This window comes from Anopheles gambiae, chromosome 2, assembly GCF_943734735.2.
Source record: "Anopheles gambiae chromosome 2, idAnoGambNW_F1_1, whole genome shotgun sequence".
NCBI lineage: Eukaryota > Metazoa > Arthropoda > Insecta > Diptera > Culicidae > Anopheles > Anopheles gambiae.
Window position 1 is genome coordinate 59,718,882 of NC_064601.1, and position 27,223 is coordinate 59,746,104.

General features: G+C 47.0%; 5 long non-coding RNA genes across 11 annotated transcripts; 3 read left to right on the forward strand and 2 right to left on the reverse strand.

Annotated features, from left to right (window-relative positions):
* Positions 1–12,268: 12,268 nt before the first annotated feature.
* On the forward strand, positions 12,269–13,250 carry LOC133391290 (uncharacterized). 2 transcript variants are annotated; one of them, XR_009764782.1, is made up of 3 exons: positions 12,271–12,686; positions 12,752–12,855; positions 12,942–13,250. It is a non-coding gene; the product is annotated as an uncharacterized LOC133391290 (long non-coding RNA). The 2 variants fall into 2 exon arrangements; XR_009764783.1 differs by having other exon boundaries at positions 12,269–12,855.
* A 166-nt stretch (positions 13,251–13,416) lies between these two features.
* Positions 13,417–14,357, forward strand: LOC133391291 (uncharacterized). Of its 2 annotated transcripts, none has more exons than XR_009764785.1 (3): positions 13,417–13,837; positions 13,902–14,005; positions 14,084–14,357. It is a non-coding gene; the product is annotated as an uncharacterized LOC133391291 (long non-coding RNA). The 2 variants fall into 2 exon arrangements; XR_009764784.1 differs by having other exon boundaries at positions 13,418–13,837; positions 13,908–14,005.
* Positions 14,358–14,806: 449 nt separating this feature from the next.
* LOC133391292 (uncharacterized) lies at positions 14,807–15,661 on the reverse strand. The gene is made up of 3 exons (XR_009764786.1): positions 15,373–15,661; positions 15,204–15,307; positions 14,807–15,117 (listed from the first exon to the last, which is right to left on the reverse strand). It is a non-coding gene; the product is annotated as an uncharacterized LOC133391292 (long non-coding RNA).
* A 4,814-nt stretch (positions 15,662–20,475) lies between these two features.
* Positions 20,476–22,193, forward strand: LOC133391795 (uncharacterized). Of its 5 annotated transcripts, none has more exons than XR_009765263.1 (4): positions 20,476–20,863; positions 20,942–21,457; positions 21,518–21,620; positions 21,699–22,193. It is a non-coding gene; the product is annotated as an uncharacterized LOC133391795 (long non-coding RNA). The 5 variants fall into 5 exon arrangements; XR_009765264.1 differs by having other exon boundaries at positions 21,524–21,620; XR_009765265.1 differs by having other exon boundaries at positions 20,476–20,700; positions 20,761–20,863; positions 20,942–21,620.
* Positions 22,194–22,810: 617 nt separating this feature from the next.
* Positions 22,811–24,004, reverse strand: LOC133392004 (uncharacterized). The gene is made up of 2 exons (XR_009765418.1): positions 23,165–24,004; positions 22,811–23,086 (listed from the first exon to the last, which is right to left on the reverse strand). It is a non-coding gene; the product is annotated as an uncharacterized LOC133392004 (long non-coding RNA).
* Positions 24,005–27,223: the final 3,219 nt, after the last annotated feature.

A 27,223-nucleotide genomic window follows, 5' to 3' on the forward strand; every position in this document is an offset into this window, starting at 1 on the left:
ACCAAGAGTCGACCAAAGCCTGCGGGTATACTGATGGCGAATATACCATCAGATTAACTGTTGTGTTTAAGGTGCGCTCGTGCGACAACTCACGGAACGTGTTCGCAGATTGGACCCCCCCAAGCCAGAGCAGTTGAACAATCTTATTACGTTCGGCTTGGAAGTCATTAACTTGTGCGATCACCTGACTCTGAGAAACCTGACTGGCTATTTTAACAACCCGGAACTTTTGGCGGATTTGGTGGATAAATTACCTGCAACAAGGAAACTTGAGTAGTCTAGGTACAAAAACAAATATTCCGAACCAACGCTAAAGGAGTTCGGCGAATTCATAGAGACGCTGGTAGACGATGCATGCGACGTCACCACTTACGTTCCTCCTAGAGCAGATCAAACGAGATCAAGAAGCTTCCACTCCCACTTGCACGTGCAACACTCCGACCCAGAACCGCCTGCGCATACGTCGCACACTTCGCGACAAGTCATTATAAAATGCCTGGTATGCGCTACGCCGGGACATGCCGCCAAGCATTGCGAAACGCTCAAGAGAATGACCGTGGACGAACGGTTGGAAAGCGTAACGCGATTACAACTTTGCTCGACGTGCCTGAACAGACATGGTTCGAAACCGTGTCGATCACGATTCACATGTCGGGTGCCAGGATGCGGCGAAAGACACCACACTCTGCTACACCGAGACAGAGAATCACCTAAGGGTGTGCACTACCAACCACATCACTACATCAAGCAGCCGGCGATTTTCCGCATCGTGTCAGTTACGGTGTACCACGGCCGGCGCGCCATCGACACCGTCGCCTTTCTTGATGAGGGATCAGCCATCACCCTGGTGGAAGCCGAATTGGCCTCGAAGTTGGGACTTGACGGAGAGGTAGAACCACTAGAGCTCTGCTGGACAGCCAACGTAACCCGGAAGGAAGAAGAGTCCCGCTGCGTCAGTTTCCAGATATCTGCGAGAGGAGAGGGGCGGCGCTACGACATAGCTAAGTTTACCGTCTAACAACATTAAATACGACGCACTGATAAGTTCCTTTACACACTTACAGCACCTTCCGATGACGTCCCTGGCTAACGCGAAGCCGACTATCCTGATCGGAACACGGTTTGGCCTACCCCATGAGCCCGTCGCAGTAAGGAGTGCCCTCGGCTGGGCCATCTACGGACCAACCGACGCGTGTGCTGAAAGGATGACCCTAGGAGTACACCAAACACCCCGACAGCAGGAGGAGAGCTTCTGCAAAGACATTCGCGATGAAGGAACGAGCGACGACACACCAACTGAAAAGCCCCACTCGAACTCCCGCGAAACCCACCGCAATGAGGGAGCGCGAGAGGGCGTGCTGGAGGACGTTGCCGTACCGCAACAATCGTTGAGCGAACCACATAATCAAGTAGCACTACAATTAGCAGTAGATAACTTTTCCCGCATTAAACCTCGCGAAGAGGGAAATGATAGAGCGATTGCAGATAGGGAGCTCAACGAGCTACTGCGAGCTAGTTATTTGTGCTAGATGATGTAGGGACTTATGCCGGACCGATTCCAGAACCCACTGACGTGGCAAGAGCGAAAACCATCTTGCAAAACACGTCATTCAAAACAAACGGTAGATTCACTACTGGACTACTATGGAAGAGCGATGAATTTCGGTTTCCAGATAGTAAGCCCATGGCCTTCAAGCGACTGCTCGCCTTGGAAAGGAAACTGGATAAAGATCCCGAACTCAAAATAGAAGTCCATAACCAAATCTGAGACTACGTAAAAAAGGGATTTGCTCATGTTGCCACACCCCAGGAATTGAGACTAGCAAATCAAGACAGAGTGTGGTATCTCCCCTTGAATGTCGTGTCCCATCCCAAGAAACCCACTAAAAAACGACTGATTTGGGACGCCGCCGCAAAAGTAGAAGGAATGTCTTTGAATTCGCAACTACAAAAAGGCCCAGATCTACTAGTCGAATTGCCAGGAGTACTGAGCATATTTAGGCAACGACGAATTGCCTTTGGTGGAGACATCGAAAAAATGTTCCATCAAATTCGAATACGGATAGAAGACACACACCGTCAAAGATTCCTATTCCGATTCGAGAAAAACCAAGACCCAGACGTCTATCTCATGGACGTAGCTACATTTGGGGCAACGTGTTCTCCATGCTCGGCCCAATATATCATGCACCGTAACGCCGATGAACATGCGAAGGAATACCCGATTGCGGGAGCTGCCATAAAACGTTCCACCTACATGGACGATTACTTCGACAGCTGCGATACAAAAGAAGAAGCAATCGAGCGCGCTGAACAAGTAAAGTACATTCACGCCCAAGCAGGACTGAATATGCGAAACTGGGTGAGCAACGACCACACTCTTGTAGAGCGCTTGCAAGAAAACCAAAACAGCCAAACTCTAATAACCTTCAAACCCTCTGATAACGATAGCGAAACAAGAGTACTTGGAATGGTTTGGGATCCAATCAGTGATGTTTTCCAATTTCCCTCATTCTGGCACAAAGAACTAATTCCTTATGTGGTTGAAGGGAAAAGACCCACGAAATGAATTACGTTGAGAGCGATAATGAGCATTTGCGACCCTTTTGGAGTACTAGCCCCCACTCTGATTCACGGACGCTTGCTGATGCAAGATCTGTGGCGAACCAGAATCGACTGGGACGAGCAAGTGGGCGACGAAGAACTGACTAAATGAAGAAACTGGATAGCCATACTTCCCAGTATTTACAAAGTAAAAATACCGCGTTGGTACTTCAAAGGTGCATGCTCGACTACACAAGAAGCAGTGCAATTGCATGTATTTACGGATGCAAGCGAGCTGGCTTACGGATGCGTGGCGTATCTCAGATTGGCAGAAAGCAAGTCTATTCGCTGTGCATTGGTGATGTCCAGAAGCAAAGTGGCACCCCTTAAATATTTGTCCGTACCCAGGCTTGAACTGCAAGCAGCCCTTCTAGGATCAAGACTAATGAAAACTGTCAGTGAAAATCACGACATAAATATAACAGAAAAGTATATACATACTGACTCTGAAGTCGTTCTTGCCTGGATTCGATCACCCCCTAGGGAATATAAACAATACATAGCACACCGAGTCGGCGAGATTCGAACCTTGACAGACACAGCTAACTGGAGATACGTCCCCTCTTATGAGAATCCAGCAGATTGTCTGACGAAATGGAATAAAGACACGGAAATAGAAGCGGAAGGGCGATGGCTCAACGGTCCTTCATTCCTCTACCATCCTAAAGAGTGTTGGCCTGAACAAAAACCAATTCGCACAACAACAATAGAGAGAAGGGTCCCCCTACTGGCACATTCCATTACGCCTTCGGATCTACCGCTCATTGATATCAGCCGAATCTTGCAATGGAATATATTATTACGCACTGTAGCTAAAGTCTGCAGGTTTATAACAAATTGTAAACTGAAACTGATTGGTAAACCCATAAAGACGCTCGAAGCTACCGAGAAACAGGCTCAGATCATTAAATGCAAAATGCAACATGAGTTAGAACCACTACCATCCGAAGAACTTCAACGCGCTGAAAAGCTTCTGATACAGCTAGCACAGAACGATTGCTTTAGAAAAGAGCTCGAAGTCCTCCAGAAAGAAGCAGGGGCCGAAAACAAACAAATGGTCGAAAAATCAACCCCTCTGTACAGCATTGACCCATTGTTTGGAGCATTGTTTGTAGACGAAAACGGGATTCTACGTGTGGATGTGCGAACCGCGAATGCAAGCAATATTCCCTACGTGTCGCTCACGCGACGTGAGTACCAGTGAGCGTATGCGTAGGCTACGTGAGTAACACAGTGAGCGTATGCGTAGGCTACGGTGAGCGTAGGCGGAGCTTAGTAGTACCACTACTACTAAGCCGACAAAACTGTTTCCTTGTGGAACACATGTATCAGTGCTGCGCGGCAACAAGCGCAAGTTGTCGAACTTGCGCACAGGAACCCTGGTTCGATTCCGCGTAGCGATTACTATTTTCGTCTTACGTTCCAGAACAGGATTACACTAAAATACGGGATAAACGGATTTACTAAATATAATTATATTTTCGCGGAAAATGCTCTAGGCAATCGCTAGAGCAGCATGTTGCTTGTAAACGACTCCAGTGGAAGAAAAATAAAATAGTTAGTAGCAAAAGGAGAAATTTTGTGCAAGAGACTATTACTTCCGATTATTCCGAAAGTATTTAGATCCGTTCCACACAAGCCCTGTACTCCCTTCGAGACCCTACCCAAGGCAATCTTGACTGGACACTACTTGGCGAGAAGGCGTGGTCACCATCCTCTCCTTTACTACCCGGGCTCGTTCCCTCGTGTCAACTGACCAAGGTGTTCGACATTGGCAGGATTCCCCTTCCGTCCGCATAGGCCCCCGCAAGCTTGGGGCAACTAGCTGGAAGGCAGCCGTGAGGCGCGAATCTCTGTCGGTGAAGACGCTGCGGGAGGGAGGCACTTGGTGCAAGACCGTGGTCGGCGGGTCCGCTTCGTCCATCCGCTTCGACAGCACGGGAAGGCAGCGGGCATATATTTGCCGCACGGAAGCCGACGGCATCGCCAGGACCAGTCACCTTCGCGGCTGGTCAGTGCACGACGGAGGCCGGGCGACATTGGTGGCTCCAGAGAGGACTAGCAACCGCTAGATTCTACAACGTGAGGCGTACAGATACGGACTGTATCAAAGCGCAAGGGTGCTTCGAGGAAGTGCTTCCATCGGACCGGTGAATGTTCGAGCAGGTTTTCCGGAAGGCGGAAGAACGCGCCAAGTGATCGCGTTATCTGGCCTGCGGACAAGTACCATCGCGTGAACCGACTGGTGGCAACTCGGCAGCAACAGGCAGCGACGTGAGACGATTGGCTCAATCTGGTTCAGCAGATAGGGGAAGAGAAGACCAGAGCGACGAATCGCAGCCGCTGATATGGAGACGAGAGGGAAGAGTTCAGGAAAGCTCTTTGTAGTAAACCCGAACGGGGCGTGCAGGTTATGCACGAGGAAAGATGAATTAGACCAAATGGTGCAGTGTGATGACTGCGACACCTGGTTCCACTTGGGCTGTGCAAAGCTATCCAAGCTACCGACGGAAAGCGAGCCATTTTTGTGTGTTGAATGCGATAAGCGCCCAATGGAAGAAGTTCCGGGGCCTTCGAAGGCAAACGAACCGGTAGCGGGAACAAAGATAGCGCCCGAGCAATCGCTAATATTGCAGCTTGTGGAAGCATTGAAAATGCTGCAGGGTGAGCCAAAAACCACCACCACGCCAGCTGTAAAAAAAGACGAACTGGTCGAACTTCCTGTGTTCGACGGAAGGCCGAGAGATTGGCCATTCTTTAAGCAAACCCTGACGGAAACTACCAAACAAGGTAAATTTACTGAGCTGGAGAATCTCCACAGAATCCAACGATATATGCGAGGCGAAGCCGCGAAATGCATAAGACCACTGCTACTCGATTCGAAAAATGTGGGTGCGATAATCGATAGGCTAGAAGAAAGCTTCGGTAGACCTGAACTGGTGTACAGGGAATTGTTGAAGGATGTGATGAAGGTACGTGTTGATCATGCAACAAAAATACCGGAATTATCAAACGCCATTGATAATCTGGTTACTAACATGATCGTACTAAAATGTACGTCATACCTAAACGACGCTAGATTGATCGATGATATAGTAGCGAAATTAGACATGACGTACCAAGAAAAATGGCTTGATTACAAAGACAGCGTGAGAGAGGACGTTACATTGGAAGATGTAAATGACTGGCTAAAGACAGCGGCGCGAAAAATTCGCCGCATTACCTTGCTACCTGGCCGTGAAAGGGTATTGATGCACGGAGATGACACAAAAAACCGCCCAATTAACCGAGAGAGCATTCGGAAGCAGAGGAAATTGAGTTTAGATTGCAAGGGCGATTATTGGCTACTAGAATTTTCCATATTTTGCGAACGAGATATTGGTGCAAAATGGACGATCGTTAGAAAGGCAGGTATTTGCCACGGTTGCTTAAAGTACACAAATCACCAAATAAGAGATTGTCGACTATGGAAGGGTTGCGGGGTGAATGGTTGCACCCAAAGACACCACTCAATTATGCATGACAAGAGAAGAGAGGTACAACACGTTCCCGAACAAGGTGTCCATCACCACGGAGCAGCACCAAAAAAGTGTATCTATTACCAGATAGTACCAGTAACGTTGCGAAACGGCTCGACCAAAATCAAGACATACGCGTTTCTCGATGCCGGATCGTCAGTGACACTATTAGAAGAAAGTATGGCGAAACGGATGAAACTCGAAGGTGTGCGAGATCCACTTACTATGAAATGGACAGGGGACATTGAGAGCTGTGAGAGTTTCAGTAGAAGAGTAAAACTCAGAATACAAGGAAGCTCGGAACAGGAGTACTCGATGGAAGACGTGCGTACCGTCAAGCGTTTAAACCTCCCCGTGCAATCACTAGACGCAGCGAGGTTAACAAAGGAATACAGTCACCTCCTAGATGCTCCGATCGAAAGCTATAGCTACGCTCGTCCAATGATTTTAATTGGGTTGAACAATAGCCATCTGATACTACCGACTGCCTGGAAGGCGGGACTACCGAACGAACCAGTCGCGATCAAGACGAAGCTTGGATGGGTCGTGTTCGGGAAAGAAGGAGTAGAAGCTTCAAACCATCCGGAACGATTGATGATTTTGAAGGAAGAAGATTGTATGGACGAGATGTTGCAAAAATACTTCTCGACTGAAGATTTCGGAGTAAAAACTACGGTGAAGCTCGTTAGCAGTGAGGAAGAGGAGAGAGCGGACCGTATAATAAGAGACACAATGGTGTTTAAGGATGGCAGATATGAAATCGGTCTCTTGTGGAGGTTGAATGAAGTCAACTTTCCTGACAGTTTTTCGAATGCGATGGGTAGACTTAAGAGTCTAGAGCGACAATTGGACAAACAACCTGCCCTTAAGGAATGGGCCTTACAAACGTTCAAAGACTACGAGAAAAACGGTTACATTCGGAAGCTTACGCCGTCAGAATTATTGAAGATTGATTCAAAGATTTACTATCTCCCGCACTTCATCGTCAGCAACAAAAACAAGCCGAATTCGAAGCCACGATTGGTGTTTGACGCCGCCGCTAAGATTGAAGGAGTATCGCTAAACTCTCAGCTTCTAGCAGGTCCGGATGCAACGACGTCGCTATTCGGTATACTCGTGAGATTCAGAGAAGGAAAGATTGCTGTAGCAGGTGACATAAAAGAAATGTTTCACCAGGTTATGGTGAGACAGGACGATCAGCAATCGCAAAGGATACTATGGCGTGGGTGTCATGAGCGGAAGGCGCCTGATGTATACGTCATGCAGGTTATGACATTCGGTGCTACATGTTCACCCTCATGTGCACAAGCAGTCAAAAATGAGAACGCTCTTCGATTGAAGGATTATTACCCACGAGCATACAACGCGATCGTAAAACAACATTACGTCGACGATTATATCGACAGCTTTGCGACAGAAAGCGAAGCAATACAAACCAGTCAACAAGTAGTTGCGGTTCATGATCGAGCTGGGTTCCATATCCGCAATTTTATTAGCAATTCGCGTCAGCTACTTCAGGAATTACCAGAAGAAAGAAGGCAAACAAAGGGTACAGAGCTTTTCTTTGAAGAGAAGAGTGGCTCATATGAAAAGGTGCTAGGAATTTTTTGGAAAACTCCTAGCGATACGCTGGCCTATAAGATAAAGTTTTCGAACCTGCGCACCGATATATTGGAATCCAACCGAAATCCAACAAAAAGGGAAGTTCTCAGCTTTGTTATGAGCATTTATGACCCTCTGGGGCAAATAAGTCATATTGCTATTCATGGCAGAATCCTACTTACGTCAATCCACCTTGCAGTAAACGGCTGGGATGAAGAGATACCAGACGATCTAAAGGAAGACTGGGGCAAGTGGATAAAACTAATCGAGAAAGCAAATCAGCTAGAGGTGCCACGATGCATCAGGCCGGCAGGTGCAATCTTCAGTGAACTACACACGTTCGTAGATGCATCTACCGAGGCATTTGCTGCCTGCGTATATATGAGAAGCTTCGATGGAACAAACACCGTCACCCATTTACTAGCAGGAAAGGCTCGGGTGGCGCCTATTAAGCAATTGTCGATCCCACGCCTGGAATTGCAAGCGGCAGTTTTGGGGGCACGGTTGGCCAACACGGTTAAGCAAGAGCTAAGGGTGGAGGTAACAAGAATGTATTACTGGAGCGATTCGCAGACGACGCTTGCGTGGATTAAAAATAGGAGGCGACGATACCATCCGTTTGTCACCCATTGAGTTAGTGAAATTCTCGAAACGACGGCCATGAATCAGTGGCGCTGGGTACCAACTAGAGAAAATCCAGCAGACGCAGCGACGAAGCTTACAAAGAACCAAGAAATGTGGTTGTCAGGACCAGCATTCTTGACAAAAGATGAGGATCAATGGCCTGTGAGCAGGGCTGAACTGGCCACGGAAGAAGAAGTGGTTAGCTGCCATTCGGAAAATACTGACCCTTTAAACATAGAACGTTACTCCGAATGGAAAAAGCTCGTTCGTCACGGTCTAATGCTAAGAAAATTTTCGCAGTACGTTGCATACAGGAAGAAATTCACTAAAGTTATTCGGATGAGTGACGTAGAAGCAGTTGAAGGGTACCTCTACAAAAAGGCGCAGCGAGAAGCATTTCCAGAGGAAATAAAATGCTTAGAGAAGGGAGAAATGGTGGGCAAGACGAGTTCACTGCGAACGCTGACGCCATTTTTGGACAAAGTTGGAATAATGCGCAGCAATAGCCGGCTCTGCAATGCGGAGTGTATTCCATCGACTGCAAGATTGCCTATTATCTTGCCACAAAAGCACCGTTTGACGAAACTCATCGTGCGCGATCGCCACGAAAGGTGTATGCATCAAGCAGACAATGTGGTAATAGCAGAGCTAAGGCAAGAGTTTTGGGTTATCAACATAAGGGCGGCGCTTAATAACGTCAAGCAGTGCTGTCAATGGTGCATCTTACACTCCTGTAAGCCGGTGGCACCCATGATGGCACCAGTACCAGACTGCCGAGTAAAACCGTACACCCCGCCATTTACTCACGGCGGAGTCGATTATTTCGGACCGTTCGAAGTAGCAGTCCGCCGATCAACTGAGAAACGGTGGGGAGTGATTTTCGTGTGTGTCCACACGTGCCATACATTTGGAGGTAGCACCGAAACTCGACACAGACAGCTTTCTCATGTGCCTTAAAAATTTCCAACACAGAAGAGGGAAGGTTAGTCACATGTATAGTGACAATAGCACTAACTTCGTTGGTGCGGAGAAGGAACTTCGCAACCTAGCGAAGGAAATCAACGATAGAATGGGAAGAGAAGCAGCCAGTGAGTTCCAGATAGAATGGCACTTTAATCCTCCATCGGCACCACACTTCGGCGGACTATGGGAAAGGCAAATTCAGACCATCAAAAAAGGTCTGAGGCAGATGATGGAAGACTGGAAGCTGCGCAAACCGTCGCAAGAAAGATTGACCGCTACGCTGCTGCAAATTGAGTTTATATTAAACTCAAGACCCTTGACTCATATACCAGTGGATAACAAAGAGGAGGAAGTACTAACACCCTTTCACTTCCTTTTAGGGCGAAGCGGTAGCGCTATACCGCCGTGGGCGCTCTCAACCTCCAGCATCGACCACAAGCAGTTCAAACTAGTCCAGCATAACGCGAAGCAATTCTGGGACAAGTGGAAGGGGGAGTATCTGCCTACGCTCCTAAAAAGGGATAAGTGGACCAATAAGGTGGTGCCAGTGAATGAAGGTGATGTCGTTGTACTGACTGATGACAACGCTCCTCTAGGATCTTGGATAAAAGGTCGGGTGAATAAGGTGCATCTTGCTAAGGATGGACAGGTCCGATCTGTTGAGGTGAATACCTTAAAGGGAATTTTAACTAGACCAGTGGTTAAAATAGCAGTGGTAGACGTGAAGGATAAGGAGCACTTGCTCATCACAAACCCAGCCAAAAGGAAGATTAGTATGGCACAATACCTTATCACGAAACGTAACAAAATGGAGGATACAACAAATCAGCAGTAAGGATGACGATTCAAGGTGGTAATCCAAGCGATTGGATTACGAGGGGAAGGATGTCGCTCACGCGACGTGAGTACCAGTGAGCGTATGCGTAGGCTACGTGAGTAACACAGTGAGCGTATGCGTAGGCTACGGTGAGCGTAGGCGGAGCTTAGTAGTACCACTACTACTAAGCCGACAAAACTGTTTCCTTGTGGAACACATGTATCAGTGCTGCGCGGCAACAAGCGCAAGTTGTCGAACACAGGAACCCTGGTTCGATTCCGCGTAGCGATTACTATTTTCGTCTTACGTTCCAGAACAGGATTACACTAAAATACGGGATAAACGGATTTACTAAATATAATTATATTTTCGCGGAAAATGCTCTAGGCAATCGCTAGAGCAGCATGTTGCTTGTAAACGACTCCAGTGGAAGAAAAATAAAATAGTTAGTAGCAAAAGGAGAAATTTTGTGCAAGAGACTATTACTTCCGATTATTCCGAAAGTATTTAGATCCGTTCCACACAAGCCCTGTACTCCCTTCGAGACCCTACCCAAGGCAATCTTGACTGGACACTACTTGGCGAGAAGGCGTGGTCACCATCCTCTCCTTTACTACCCGGGCTCGTTCCCTCGTGTCAATTGACCAAGGTGTTCGACATTGGCAGGATTCCCCTTCCGTCCGCATAGGCCCCCGCAAGCTTGGGGCAACTAGCTGGAAGGCAGCCGTGAGGCGCGAATCTCTGTCGGTGAAGACGCTGCGGGAGGGAGGCACTTGGTGCAAGACCGTGGTCGGCGGGTCCGCTTCGTCCATCCGCTTCGACAGCACGGGAAGGCAGCGGGCATATATTTGCCGCACGGAAGCCGACGGCATCGCCAGGACCAGTCACCTTCGCGGCTGGTCGGTGCACGACGGAGGCCGGGCGACACTACGACACAAGGTTCCCAATCATTTTACCCTCCTCGCACCGCACGACAGAACTGCTCCTGCGACACTACCACGGGCAATATGGGCATGCGAATCGGGAAACCGTGGTGAATGAAGTCCGACAGCGGTACTATATTCTATCCTTAATAGCAGTGGTTGATAGAGTGAGGAAAACATGCCAATACTGCAATATAAAAGAGTGTAAGTCACAAAATCCTCGAATGGCTCCGCTACCGGAGCAACGACTTACCCCCTTCTTGCGCCCATTCACAAACGTAGGAGTTGACTATTTGGGGCCAATAGACATCATAAATGCGCGACGGCACGAGAAACGATATGTGGCCGTTTTCACTTGCCTTGTGACACGAGCAGTCCATCTCGAGGTCGCTTACAGCCTCTCTACCGAGTCCTGCATAATGGCCATCAAAAGATTTGTCTGTCGCAGAGGGCCACCGGCGGAAATTTACTCCGACTGAACTGAACCTTACCTGTGCAGTCACCTTTACAGACACTCACACGAAGTGGATCTTCAACCCCCCTTCCGCGCCACACTTGGGAACGACTGGTCCGAAGCGTTAAAGAAGGATTAAACGGGTTGAATGATGGCAGAAAGTTGAATGATGAAATACTCGTTACCGTGTTGACAGACGTGGAATACCTGATCAATTCTCGGCCACTAACTTATATGCCGCAAACTTCATCGGATAGGGAAGCACTAACCCCTAACCATTTCCTTCTAGGCAACTCGGCAGGAAGAAAACAAACACTTCGCACAACACCAGAACTAGCAAACGCGCTAAGAAGTAGCTACCAACGAGCGATTGTCCTAGCAGAGGCCATGTGGGATCGATGGCTGAAGGAATATATACCGACCCTAAACCGCCGCAGTAAATGGTTAGAGCCATGTAAACCACTAAAACCAGGAGACCTGGTTTTCATCACAGAGGGTCAAAGGAAGGAATGGCTGAGAGCAATCGTACTGGAAACATACCCGGGCACGGATGGCACAGTAAGGCAAGCACTGGTACGTACAACTACGGGGAAGGAACTAAAACGTCCAGCAGTAAAACTAGCGTTGATCGATGTTGAAGTGAAAGATGGGGAAAACATAGACGAGCAAAAATAAGCCGAAAATACCACTGCAGACTAGTACCCACCGGTCACCAGCACTCAGAGATCCGCTGAGATTGAAGCTGGCTTTGAACCCAAGTAGCAGAGCCGAAGTTTTTCAGAGATTTTTCTGTGTGCCAAAGCGAGATGCCCTGTCTTCTCTCTCTAGATTTTGGACAGCAAACCGCTGCGCGTGTAGAGGTGTGTGCGTGTGACGAACAACGATGGATGAAAAACGCGAGGAGCGGGGTCCGAAGTCTTTCGTTGGTCACACACACACATCCATCTACCGTTGGATTGCGCTACATCGAGTCTACCCATCTCTCTCGATCTACCATGATTTTTTCTGCTATCGCACTCATCTGGGAGTTAGGCATCCTCAGTCTGCCCAGAACTTTCGTTGTGGAAGGATGTGCGGGAGTGATGTGCGATTTCTTGTGTCCCCTACTTTCCTTGTTTACGTTTTGCGCAGTGTTGCTTCTTCTTCCATTGTGGAATGATTTATCCTAGCAAATTGTTGAGGTAAGTTTCTTGATCTCATATGTGCTTCAATGTACTAATTTAACTAATGCTTATCGTCTTCAAAGTTACAGGTGCATGCGCCATTCATCAACGCCTACCTGTTGGCATCATCAACAATCTTTATAGTAGGTGACGGAAAGAAATTGTTTTCCAGTTTTAAAATATTAAGGTAAGTGTTGCTCTCATCATATACGTAAAACTATCCAAAGTAATACGTACTACATGCATTAATTATTGGTTCATTTTTATTGACAGCGTTCAGCACAACTCAGCCACAAAACAACGCACTGGATTGCGCTAAGAACCTGTCGAAACGCGCGCAGCCCCCGGGAGCGGTAGGAGAAAGGAAGAACGAGAGGAGAAAACTAAAGCCAGCGCGCAGCTCTGATGGTACCCCGTACGCGGTAAGAAGAAAAAAGATCGAGAGGAGGAAGAACGGTAAATTTGGAAGGGGGAGACCGTTCTGCCGTCTCCACAGTGTGAGTATGCCAAAGCACGTGTTGGAAGGGAGAGAAAAAGTGTGGAATAAAACGCATGCGAATGTGTGCATACAGCAAAAGTAAACATGTGTGCCTCATCATTTCTATAAGCAATCCGAAAAGGGGGTGGAGCAAACACATTGGTATGCGTGAGATGCAGAATAAATCGGAGCGTTATAGTATGTGTGAACGCGATCGTTCGGGTCGAATGTGTCTATGTGTGCGTGAAACCATATTTACACTTCTACCCAAGTAGCAGAGCCGATGTTGTTGAGAGATTTTGCTGTGTGCCAAAGCGAGAGGCCCTGTCTTCTCTCTCTAGATTTTGGACGGCAAACCGCCGCCCGTGCAGAGGTGTGTGCGTGTGACGAAAAATTATGGATGAAATACGGGGGAAGCGGGGTTTGAAGTCTTTCGTTCGTCACACACACATGCATTTACCAGCGGATATCGCTGGACCGAGTCTACCCATCCCTCTCGATCCACCATGATTTTTCTGCTATCGCGCTCATCCGGGTGTTAGGCATCCTCAGTCTGTCCAGAACTTTCCCTGTGGAAGGATGTACTGAAGTGAGGTGCGATTTCTTGTGCAACATACTTTGCTCATTTACGTTTTGTGCCGTGTTCCTTCTTCCTCAGTTATGGAATGATTTATCCTAGCAAATTGTTGAGGTAAGTTTCTTGCTGTGTGCTTGTACATTCAGGTACATTCAACTAACCCTTGGCGTCTAAAAAGTTACAGGTGTGTGCGCTATTTATCAACGACTACCTGCTAGCCTCGTCAACAATCTTCAAAGTGAGCGACGGAAAGAAAACATTTTCCAGTTTTAAAATATTAAGGTTAGTTTTGATCTAATCCTCTGCGCTAAACTCTCCATAGTAATACATACTACTTACATTCATTATTGCTTCATTCAGCCCCCGGTGAGGACGTCATTACTTAACAGAAGCCGGTTCAACACGCGCAGCTCCTGTTCATGACGTCATCACGAAACTGAAGCTAGCTGAACACGCGCAGCACGGATGGTACCCCGAGCGCAGTAGGAGGAAGGAAGAACGAGAGGAGAAAGAACGGTAAATTTGGAAGGGGGAAAGCGCTCTGCCGTCTACACAGCGGGAGTATGCCAAAACACTTGTGGGAAGGGAGAGGGATATTATTCAATAAACAGCATGCATGTGTGTGTAAAGCAAATGTGAACAGCCTCATCATTTCTATAAGCAATCCGAAAAAGGGGGTGGAGCAAACACATTGGTATGCGTGAGCGGCTGAAGAAACCAGAACGTTTAGATGTGTGCGTGACGGATGGTTCGGGCGCCTGTGGCGAAGCTCTCGACAAGACTGCAAACGAGAGCTTTGTGGAGAGCTTTGTAGGGAGCTCAGATTACACAGGCCGCCGTCGGTTCCCAGTCCGCAAAAGTCGAAGTTTTGTATGGGATCGTGTCGTACACATATGGCCCCACTTACGTACCCACTTGCAGTAGAAGTGTAAATATGGTTTCACGCACACATAGACACATTCGACCCGAACGATCGCGTTCACACATACTATAACGCTCCGATTTATTCTGCATCTCACGCATACCAATGTGTTTGCTCCACCCCCTTTTCGGATTGCTTATAGAAATGATGAGGCACACATGTTTACTTTTGCTGTATGCACACATTCGCATGCGGTTTATTCCACACTTTTTCTTTCCCTTCCAACACGTGCTTTGGCATACTCACACTGTGGAGACGGCAGAACGGTCTCCCCCTTCCAAATTTACCGTTCTTCCTCCTCTCGATCTTTTTTCTTCTTACCGCGTACGGGGTACCATCAGAGCTGCGCGCTGGCTTTAGTTTTTTCTCCTCTCGTTCTTCCTTTCTCCTACCGCTCCCGGGGGCTGCGCGCGTTTCGACAGGTTCTTAGCGCAATCCAGTGCGTTGTTTTGTGGCTGAGTTGTGCTGAACGCTGTCAATAAAAATGAACCAATAATTAATGCATGTAGTACGTATTACTTTGGATAGTTTTACGTATATGATGAGAGCAACACTTACCTTAATATTTTAAAACTGGAAAACAATTTCTCTCCGTCACCTACTATAAAGATTGTTGATGATGCCAACAGGTAGGCGTTGATGAATGGCGCATGCACCTGTAACTTTGAAGACGATAAGCATTAGTTAAATTAGTACATTGAAGCACATATGAGATCAACAAACTTACCTCAACAATTTGCTAGGATAAATCATTCCACAATGGAAGAAGAAGCAACACTGCGCAAAACGTAAACAAGGAAAGTAGGGGACACAAGAAATCGCACATCACTCCCGCACATCCTTCCACAACGAAAGTTCTGGGCAGACTGAGGATGCCTAACTCCCAGATGAGTGCGATAGCAGAAAAAATCATGGTAGATCGAGAGAGATGGGTAGACTCGATGTAGCGCAATCCAACGGTAGATGCATGTGTGTGTGACCAACGAAAGACTTCGGACCCCGTTCCTCGCGTTTTTCATCCATCGTTGTTCGTCACACGCACACACCTCTACACGCGCAGCGGTTTGCTGTCCAAAATCTAGAGAGAGAAGACAGGGCATCTCGCTTTGGCACACAGAAAAATCTCTGAAAAACTTCGGCTCTGCTACTTGGGTTTTTGAGTCCTTGGGTACTGCAAGTGGGTACGTAAGTGGGGCATATGTGTACGACACGATCCCATACAAAACTTCGGCTTTTGCGGACTGGGAAGCTGAGTTGGCGAAATTATCCCAACAGTCAAAAGCCGAAGATTTTATATTGACCTTTCGTTTTTTCTATCTGTCTCTCGCTCTAATTTGAGCGATTTTCCCCTGATGAGTGTCCCCGAGCCTCCTCGTGTGGTTGTTGTTGTTGGAAGTTGAAACCGAACCCCCTTCGTGCGCTGCCAAAATCAGCGAAGAACGAAATCGAGTGGCTCAAGCGAAAAAACGAAAAAAAAAAATGACGAACGAGTGTGCTGTGACAATAACACACACACGCACAAGGCGACATCCGAAATCTGGTGCGATACCGGCTTTCAGTGGAGCAAGTACACACATGCACACATTTGGCCACACCAGCCCTCTGTTCTAGTGTAGGTAGTTTTCTGCAGTCCACGGTGATACTACACACAGCCACGCACTTGGCGATACACGCTGTGTGGTGGACGTTCAGAATTCAGTGGTGCAAATACACACATGCATACACTTGGCGACACACGCTCCGCTGTGCGGTGAGGTTTGTGTTCTATGTCCAGTGGTGCAAATATACACACACACGTACTTGGCTACACACGCAGTACGGCGCGGTTGGCTTCGCAGAAGCGCATACACAAATTCACGCAGTAGGCTTCACTTTCAGTCCAGTGAGGTTGGTGCTCGTGTGGTGTTTCAGCGCTTGGCGGATAAACCCCGTAAACATGGAGATCATTCTAATTTAAGGTAAGTAAAAGTGATTAAAATTATCAACCAACATCCCCCCTTCTAATTCATATCATTTTTCTTCCATTTCATGTGTGTTTCACGGCGAACGGAGACAACAAAACCTGTGGCAGTGTCGTGGTGTTGGAGATGGTGGCCCGTACAGTGCAGCGAGAAAAACCAGGAGCAACAGCGATGAGGAGCAGAAAGTGCTGTGCTGATTTTAATTTTTCTTTGTGCGAGTGTAAAAAGTGTTTTTTTATTATGTGCGTTAATTTAGAATTAAGTGCAATGATTATTGTGCATGTGTTGTTTGTTTTTTTTTGTATTCTATGTTGGTTCGATATTCAATAAATCGAATTACGATAGTATAATGGTGTGCACTGTATCATTTCGGAAAGAAATCCTGGCAAAAAAGGGGGAGGGGGCTATTTTAACGAAGGGTCGTGCCGAACCCCGTTCGGGTTTTGCTTCGGCTTCGGGTTTGCTTCGGCTTCGGGACCCGATGGATCGGTTGAATAATTTCGCCAACTCAGCTTCAAAGCCAGCTTCAATCTCAGCGGATCTCTGAGTGCTGGTGACCGGTGGGATTCAACCGATCCGTCGGGTCCCGAAGCCGAAGCAAACCCGAAGCCGAAGCAAAACCCGAACGGCCCAACCAACCAAGCCGAGCTCTTTCGAAGCAAATCCTTCGTGATGAGCGAGAAAGCATGTCACGCATCTCACGTGTTGCCATGCGAACAACTGCGCGTGTAGATGTGTGAGTGCGCGGAGAAAAAATGATAGATGACGAATGGAGGAAGGGGAGGAGCTTCACTCTCTCGAAGCATTTGAAAGGGGGCCGTAGGCTCTCTTCACATTTTGCGAAGAATCAGTTGAACTCAGACGCTTGGCAAAGAGGATATACTACTTTGAGGCACTAAATATTTCAGGCAATGGAGTCGTGGTCTATTAGTATTAGTATAAATTATTTCCCTTACCCCATTTATGAATTAATTTAAAGGAATAAACATTAATCTGAGTAAAATTTCAAAAGTCACTTTTAGCAAAAAACATTTTCCAAATGTGTTTTGAAATTCTGTATCGATCTTGTTAAGACGGTTTTTTCATACAATGCGTACTTTTTAAGATATTTGGAAAAGTACGGTTCATAGGGTGCGCGGATGATATACTAGCAATGCTATTCCAATGAAATGCTATTCCGCTCTATCAAATTTTCAGCTGAGCGATTTTGTCTGTTTACGTTAGAACCGCTCCATTATTATTGCGTCTTTTACGTCCTCACGCGCGAATTCACAAATAGTTAAAGTGTTAGGCCCGCTTGTGATGAACAGTAGATCCACCATGTACCATGTTTCAATTCTCTGATTAAATCGCACGTAATAAATAAATCGAATATCTCTCCTTCCAATTTCAAATAAAACACATAACCACTGCACATAAGGTAGGAAGATAGATGAGAGGAGGAGGAGGAGGAGGAGGAGCTATAAACACGTACGTAAATAAAAGGGGGCAGGGCGCGCGTGTGAGCGAAACGCGGCAGCAAACGAGAGAATTTTTTTCTTTCTCTTTTGTAACATTTCGGCTAAACACCCGAGCTTAACTTCGGTAGGAACTGCCTATCAAAGTTGATACACCTTCGGTAGAGAACTTCTATCGAAGCTATATCGAAGCAAATTTACTTCGAAAGAGCACGGTTTGGTTTAGGCATGGGCAAAACGATTCTTTTCACCGAACGCGAACGAACTAGTTCGCTCAACCAAAAAGAACCGAACGCGAACGACGATTCTTTCGTTCTTTGTTTCATGAAGTTTTTATTCACAAAGAACGCTCGTTATCTTTTTCATTTACCCACCATAGACGCATACTGTAGCCAAAGAAGTACTCATTCTGCGGTTGAAACCAATCATTTTAAAAACATTAAACACTCGGCTGTCTGGTCAACACAATCGATCGCAAAACCGACCAAAAACTGTAAAACATGTAAAGCATGTAAAAAACTAATACGAGCAAAAATGTCTCCTGCATATATTGTACCCCATGCCTTATACACACTTAAGGATTCTATTTAAAAAAACTACTTAAATATGGATCAACATGATGAGCGCAATCAATTCAGTTCAGTTCATTCGCGAACAATGACTAATCCGTTTGAACGGGCTCGATCTATTGAATTGTATAGGTATAATTTCCATACCAACAGAACACAGATCGAACACCAGTTCGAACGCGTTCGATGAATTCAGTTGTGTAGGTAAGATTTATACACCAACAGAACACAGATCGAACACCAGTTCGAACGCGTTCGATGAATTCAGTTGTGTAGGTACGCTTTACACACCAACAGAACACAGATCGAACACTAGTTCGAACGTGTTCGATGAATTCAGTCGTATAGATACGATTTCCACACCAACAGCACACGTATCGAACACTGCTGGACAAATTCGACGGCGTTCGAGGAATTGAGTTGTATGGGTACGATTTCAACACCAACACGGTACATTTTGATCTCTGACGACCCGTTCGCACGGTGCGAGAAAGAGCGAGAAAGCAATATGATTTTGCACGTTTCATTACCACATTTATGTGTGCCGTCGAACACTGAACGGAACGTTCGAACGCGTTCGGTGTAGTCAGTTTCTTCCAAAAGTCCTGGTCGTTCTTTTTGTTAAGAACCTCGTTCGTTCGTGCACTTTACCGAACTGTTCGAACGGTGCGATTCTCGTTCATTTTACACATGCCTAGTTTGGTTGGTTGGGGGGGGTCTGCACGAACCTTCGTTTAATTAGCCCCCTCCCCCTTTTTTGCCAGGATTTCTTTCCGAAATGATACAGTGCACACCATTAAACTATCGTAAATCGATTTATTGAATATCGAACCAACAATACAAAAAAAAAACACAACACTTGCACAATAATCACTGCACTTAATTATAAATCAACGCACATAATTAAAAACAACACTTTTTACACTCGCACAGTGAAAAAAAAAACAAATTCAGCACAGCACTTTCTGCTCCTCATCGCTGTTGCTCCTGGTTTTTCTCGCTGCACTGTACGGGCCACTGCTCCAACACTACGACACAGCCACAGGTTTTTGTTGTCTCCGTTCGCCGTGAAACACACATGAAATGAAAAAAAAATGATATTAATTAGAAGGGGAGATGTTGGTTGTTAATTTTAATCACTTTTACTTACCTCAAATTAAACAAAACTCCATTTTTTACGGGGTTTATCCGCTGACTACCAAGCGCTGAAACACCACACAAGCACCAACCTCACTGGACTGAAAGTAAAGCCTACTGCGTGAATATGTGTATGCGCTTCTGCCAAGCCAACCGCGCCGTACTGCGTGTGTAGCCAAGTGCGTGTGTGTGTGTGTATTTGCACCACTGGACACAGAACACAAACCTCACCGCACAGCAGAGCGTGTGTCGCCAAGTGTATGCATGTGTGTATTTGCACCACTGAATTCTGAACGTCCACCACACAGCGTGTATCGCCAAGTGCGTGGCTGTGTGTAGTATCACCGTGGACTGCAGAAAACTACCTGCACTAGAACAGATCGCTGGTGTGGCCAAATGTGTGCATGTGTGTACTTGCTCCACTGAAAGCCGGTATCGCACCAGACTTCGGGTGTCGCCTTGTGCGTGTGTGTGTGTTATTGTCACAGCACACTCGCTCATCATTTCCCAAGTAGCAGAGCCGAAGTTGTTGAGAGGTTTTTCTGTGTGCCAAAGCGAGAGGCCCTGTCTTCTCTCTCTAGATTTTGGACGGCAAACCGCCGCCCGTGTAGAGGTGTGTGCGTGTGACGAAAAATTATGGATGAAATACGGGGCAAGCGGGGTTTGAAGTCTTTCGTTCGTCACACACACATGCATTTACCAGCGGATAACGCTGGACCGAGTCTACCCATCTCTCTCGATCCAACATGATTTTTCTGCTATCGCGCTCATCCGGGTGTTAGGCATCCTCAGTCTGTCCAGAACTTTCCCTATGGAAGGATGTACTGAAGTGAGGTGCGATTTATTGTGCGACGTACTTTGTTCATTTACGTTTTGTGCCGTGTTCCTTCTTCCTCAGTTATGGAATGATTTATCCTAGCAAATTGTTGAGGTAAGTTTCTTGCTGTGTGCTTGTGCAGGTACATTCAACTAACCCTTGGCGTCTAAAAAGTTACAGGTGTGTGCGCTATTTATCAACGACTACCTGCTGGCCTCGTCAACAATCTTCAAAGGAGCGACGGAAAGAAAACGTTTTCCAGTTTTAAAATATTAAGGTAAGTTTTGATCTAATCCCAAGCGCTAAACTCTCCATAGTAATACATACTACATACATTCATTATTGCTTCATTCAGCCCCCGGTGAGGACGTCATTACTTAACAGAAGCCGGTTCAACACGCGCAGCTCCTGTTCATGACGTCATCACTAAACTCAAGCCAGCTGCCCAAGTAGCAGAGCCGAAGTTGTTGAGAGATTTTGCTGTGTGCCAAAGCGAGAGGCCCTGTCTTCTCTCTCTAGATTTTGGACGGCAAACCGCCGCCCGTGCAGAGGTGTGTGCGTGTGACGAAAAATGATGGATGAAATACGGGGGAAGCGGGGTCTGAAGTCTTTCGTTCGTCACACACACACATGCATTTACCAGCGGATATCGCTGGACCGAGTCTACCCATCTCTCTCGATCCAACATGATTTTTCTGCTATCGCGCTCATCCGGGTGTTAGGCATCCTCAGTCTGTCCAGAACTTTCCCTATGGAAGGATGTACTGAAGTGAGGTGCGATTTATTGTGCGACGTACTTTGTTCATTTACGTTTTGTGCCGTGTTCCTTCTTCCTCAGTTATGGAATGATTTATCCTAGCAAATTGTTGAGGTAAGTTTCTTGCTGTGTGCTTGTGCAGGTACATTCAACTAACCCTTGGCGTCTAAAAAGTTACAGGTGTGTGCGCTATTTATCAACGACTACCTGCTGGCGTCGTCAACAATCTTCAAAGGAGCGACGGAAAGAAAACGTTTTCCAGTTTTAAAATATTAAGGTAAGTTTTGATCTAATCCCAAGCGCTAAACTCTCCATAGTAATACATACTACATACATTCATTATTGCTTCATTCAGCCCCCGGTGAGGACGTCATTACTTAACAGAAGCCGGTTCAACACGCGCAGCTCCTGTTCATGACGTCATCACGAAACTGAAACCAGCTGAACACGCGCAGCACGGATGGTACCCCGAGCGCGGTAGGAGGAAGGAAGAACGAGAGGAGGAAGACCGGTAAATTTGGAAGGGGGAAAGCGTTCTACCGTCTACACAGCGGGAGTATGCCAAAACACATGTGGGAAGGGAGAGGGATATTATTCAATAAACAGCATGCGAATGTGTGCATAAAGCAAATGTGAACAGCCTCATCATTTCTATAAGCAATCCGAAAAAGGGGGTGGAGCAAACACATTGGTATGCGTGAGCGGCTGAAGAAACCAGAACGTTTAGATGTGTGCGTGACGGATGGTTCGGGCGCCTGTGGCGAAGCTCTCGACAAGCCTGCAAACGAGAGCTTTGTGGAGAGCTTTGTAGGGAGCTCAGATTACACAGGCCGCCGTCGGTTTTTGCGTCCTTGGGTGAACACGCGCAGCACGGATGTTACCTCGAGCGCAGTAGGAGGAAGGAAGAACGAGAGGAGGAAGAACGGTAAATTTGGAAGGGGGAAAGCGTTCTGCCGTCTACACAGCGGGAGTATGCCAAAACACATGTGGGAAGGGAGAGGGATATTATTCAATAAACAGCATGCGAATGTGTGCATAAAGCAAATGTGAACAGCCTCATCATTTCTATAAGCAATCCGAAAAAGGGGGTGGAGCAAACACATTGGTATGCGTGAGCGGCTGAAGAAACCAGAACGTTTAGATGTGTGCGTGACGGATGGTTCGGGCGCCTGTGGCGAAGCTCTCGACAAGCCTGCAAACGAGAGCTTTGTGGAGAGCTTTGTAGGGAGCCCAGATTACACACCCAAGGACGCAAAAACCGACGGCGGCCTGTGTAATCTGGGCTCCCTACAAAGCTCTCCACAAAGCTCTCGTTTGCAGGCTTGTCGAGAGCTTCGCCACAGGCGCCCGAACCATCCGTCACGCACACATCTAAACGTTCTGGTTTCTTCAGCCGCTCACGCATACCAATGTGTTTGCTCCACCCCCTTTTTCGGATTGCTTATAGAAATGATGAGGCTGTTCACATTTGCTTTATGCACACATTCGCATGCTGTTTATTGAATAATATCCCTCTCCCTTCCCACATGTGTTTTGGCATACTCCCGCTGTGTAGACGGCAGAACGCTTTCCCCCTTCCAAATTTACCGTTCTTCCTCCTCTCGTTCTTCCTTCCTCCTACTGCGCTCGAGGTAACATCCGTGCTGCGCGTGTTCAGCTGGCTTGAGTTTAGTGATGACGTCATGAACAGGAGCTGCGCGTGTTGAACCGGCTTCTGTTAAGTAATGACGTCCTCACCGGGGGCTGAATGAAGCAATAATGAATGTATGTAGTATGTATTACTATGGAGAGTTTAGCGCTTGGGATTAGATCAAAACTTACCTTAATATTTTAAAACTGGAAAACGTTTTCTTTCCGTCGCTCCTTTGAAGATTGTTGACGAGGCCAGCAGGTAGTCGTTGATAAATAGCGCACACACCTGTAACTTTTTAGACGCCAAGGGTTAGTTGAATGTACCTGCACAAGCACACAGCAAGAAACTTACCTCAACAATTTGCTAGGATAAATCATTCCATAACTGAGGAAGAAGGAACACGGCACAAAACGTAAATGAACAAAGTACGTCGCACAATAAATCGCACCTCACTTCAGTACATCCTTCCATAGGGAAAGTTCTGGACAGACTGAGGATGCCTAACACCCGGATGAGCGCGATAGCAGAAAAATCATGTTGGATCGAGAGAGATGGGTAGACTCGGTCCAGCGTTATCCGCTGGTAAATGCATGTGTGTGTGACGAACGAAAGACTTCAAACCCCGCTTGCCCCGTATTTCATCCATAATTTTTCGTCACACGCACACACCTCTACACGGGCGGCGGTTTGCCGTCCAAAATCTAGAGAGAGAAGACAGGGCCTCTCGCTTTGGCACACAGAAAAACCTCTCAACAACTTCGGCTCTGCTACTTGGGCAGGCCGCCGTCGGTTTTTGCGTCCTTGGGTTTTTTCGTTCTTTCGCTTGAGCCACTCGATTTCGTTCTTCGCTGATTTTGGCAGCGTACGAAGGGGGTTCGGTTTCAACTTCCAACAACAACAACCACACGAGGGAGCTCGTGGATACTCACGAAGGGAAAATCACTCAAATTAGAGCGAGAGACAGATAGAAAAAACGAAAGGTCAATATAAAATCTTCGGCTTTTGACTGTTGGGTAGGATATGAGTGAACAGCAACAACGTGCAGGCAGATGTGTTCACGCGGTGGGGAATGTGGGAACGGATATTGTTGTTGGGACGACTCAAGGTGTTATAAATGACAAGGTGAAGCTGTTCAGAGCAAAATGACATTTCTCTTCCGTGGGCTCCGGTATAAAAATCGGGGAGGGCTGGTGCGGGGTAATGAAATTTGTATGCAGAGAGTGACAGATGTCCCCCACAATGTCGCCCAGCAAAAGCGATAAAAATCAACCTTCTAAATACATTATCCTTGGGACGGCTTTAAACTGACAGCGGGTTGTTGATGTTCGAATGATTTCGAATATTGATCTATGATTTTGAATAATGATAGGTGCCATCAATGCCCACTAGATGGCGTATAGAATAGATCGTGGAAAAGGGAATAGATCGTGGAAAAGAGAGGGAAATCAGTTAGAAGAAACCAACCACCTCTCCAAAAATGGGACAAAATCGCGGCTAAGGTCAGATAGGTCAAACCGATTTAAGCGCGCTCAAACACTTAACGGTCCATTCGCAAAGGAGAAGCCAAGACGTTTTTTAAGCTCAACACAAATAAACAAGTCTCGCTACAAAAAGCTTGGTTTTCGTGATTATTATATTAAATAAACCCCTTTGCAAAAGCGATCGTCGCAACACTTGTTTTTCCTCGAATTAGTCCATTCATTGATACATACGCTTTGCAATAAAGGGATCCCTGCGTTCGGTGCTGCATTGTGGAGCACAATTTTCGCCGAATTTTTCATTCAGCTGTCTACACGTGTCTCGGGGTTTGGGGATAAGAGACATTAGTTCCCTGATCTTAGTGTCCATTCATTAACAATTTGACTCTCGAGCAGTGCAGTCCTACGAGCAGTCGACAGTGGGGAAAATTTTTCAAGTGTGTCATTTTTTGCCAACAACAAGCAGGTAAGTGAGAAATGAAATTTTGTGATGTGATATTTGTTGCACAGAATTAACAACGTGTGATGTATGCGTGAACTGTTTTACAGATCCCAAAATGTCTAATGAACTAGTGCCGGACTTCTACATTTTTTCAGCAACACCACCATCATCCCTCGAAGATTCTCCCACTTCAAGTGCTGTACCTCCCGAGATACGCAAAAAAAAATGTTTTTATTCAACCAGGACAACCCCGTACATCCGTGCTTATATCGATCCCAGCTACTTCCACCCGCATATCACACATCACAACGACGATAGAACCACGAGCATCATCGTCAAATGGATCAACCGTGCCTACCAAGCAATCAAAACATGCCTTAGCTCGCAATGTGCCCGCCACATCCGTGCCGCAGCGAAAATTATCCACGCAACCTCGTATCACAACAAAAACTCCGGGAAAATCATCCCTTCCTCTACCGATGAATGTTACACAGCATACAAATAAAAAAGTACTATTGGTAGGGAGAAAAGTGCCCACCAAATCATCGCTAGAAATCCAGCAAACCACTACAGCCATACCCTCCCTGCAGCGGGGTGAGGTGGATTTTCATCTTGCCCAGATACTCTCGGAACATGGATTTTTCCTAGAGTTTCTGTACGTCTGCGGCTTCGCTCCATCTCCAGAATGCCCGGAATGCACAGGCTCGATCGAGTCAGTGGCTCACGTGCTGTTCCACTGTCCGAGGTTTGTAGAAGTCCGGCGCGACCTACTGGAGCTGGGAACAGACGGTCTTATTACCGAGGAGAACATCGGGCGGAAGTTGTTCCAAAGTTCAGATTCTTGGACCCAAATTAAGGAGGCGGCACAACGCATCACCACAGTTCGGCAGCTGCGCTGGAGGGAGGATGAGGCAGCGATGAACGCGCTTATCAATTCCGCCTCCGCAGAGGCAACAGTCAACGTAGAGCAGGCGCAGGACGATCAGGCTGCAGTACGACGAACGGCCCGAAACCGCCAAACAAGGGCCAGTAGAGCTCGGCTACGCGCGGAGCAGCTTGGGGACATGTAACTGGCGTCCGCGTTAAGACTTTTGTACATGCCAGCAGCCAGCTATGCAACACCAGCCGAAGCCACAGCAGCACCAGTAACAGCAGCAGTAACACCTTCGACACCACAACACAGCCGGAGGCGAACGCAGAGACGGGTCGAATTGCAGCAACTATCCGACAGTCAGCTGCAGGGTCACACAGCGCAACTTACTGCGGAAGTGGACCAGCGCCAAGCTACGGTGACACCATCGTCGCCGTCACCATCGGGCGAGAGACAGGAGAGGCGTACTGGCCTGACACCAGAAGAAGAAGCAGCCGTTACCGCTCAAGTATCATCAGGGCGCTAAGAGAGCTGCTCAAGGCACAATAGATGACCCCCACGGAAGTAACGGAAGGGCTTAAGCTAGGTCACAAGGATTTTTTCTCATAAAGGACGAAGGGACAATAGTGTATAAATGCGTAACAAAAAAATAAAATAATAATAATAAAAAAGGAAGGTCCACTCGGACGGTCTTATCCGGTGGGTAATTCCCTAACGTGTAACCCCCATCGGAAGGTGCACGCAGTTGAATGTTAAATATATACATTTTTTGACAAATAAATTGCGGATACATTAAAAAAAAATACCCTTCCTGCAGCAACCATCTTCACGTAATCCTAATCAGCCAACAAGAAAAGTGCCAGAGCGATTCGTGTACCAACCACTGAAACAGCAACTAACATCGGCCATGAAAAAAGTACCGCCAACAACATCCTTACCTGTGCAGCCAACCACTCTCACATCTACCGTAGTGCAACCAGCAATGCCACAGCCGACCAAGCCACTTCCGACAGAACCATTTCCACCAGAACCACTTCCGATAGAGCCACTTCCGGCAGAGCCACAAAACGACGAAAACGACAAAAGTCAGTGGCGCTGGTCCAGGTAACGACCGACCAGGTGAAGAATTGTGTTTGCAATAGGGTACTTCAAGCCCATCAGGAGGAAGAATTTGAGTTTGAACTCCTCAATAATGTGGAAGAATTGAAAGAATTCAATCAAAAGCTGTCTGATCCCCAGTACTAGGGTAGATTATTTACATGGGCGAACGGGCGCATTGCCAGCGAAGCTCCCGAGACGAGGATGCAGGAAGCATTGAACTTTTTATTCACGAAGGAGCTTCTCGCGCAATGCAGCTGGACTGGTGGTGGCAGACCAATAAAACGATTTCCGTTTCGCGAGCTACGAAGGGTAGTTAAGCTTATTAAAATGATTGCCAGCAATCGATTCTATGCAA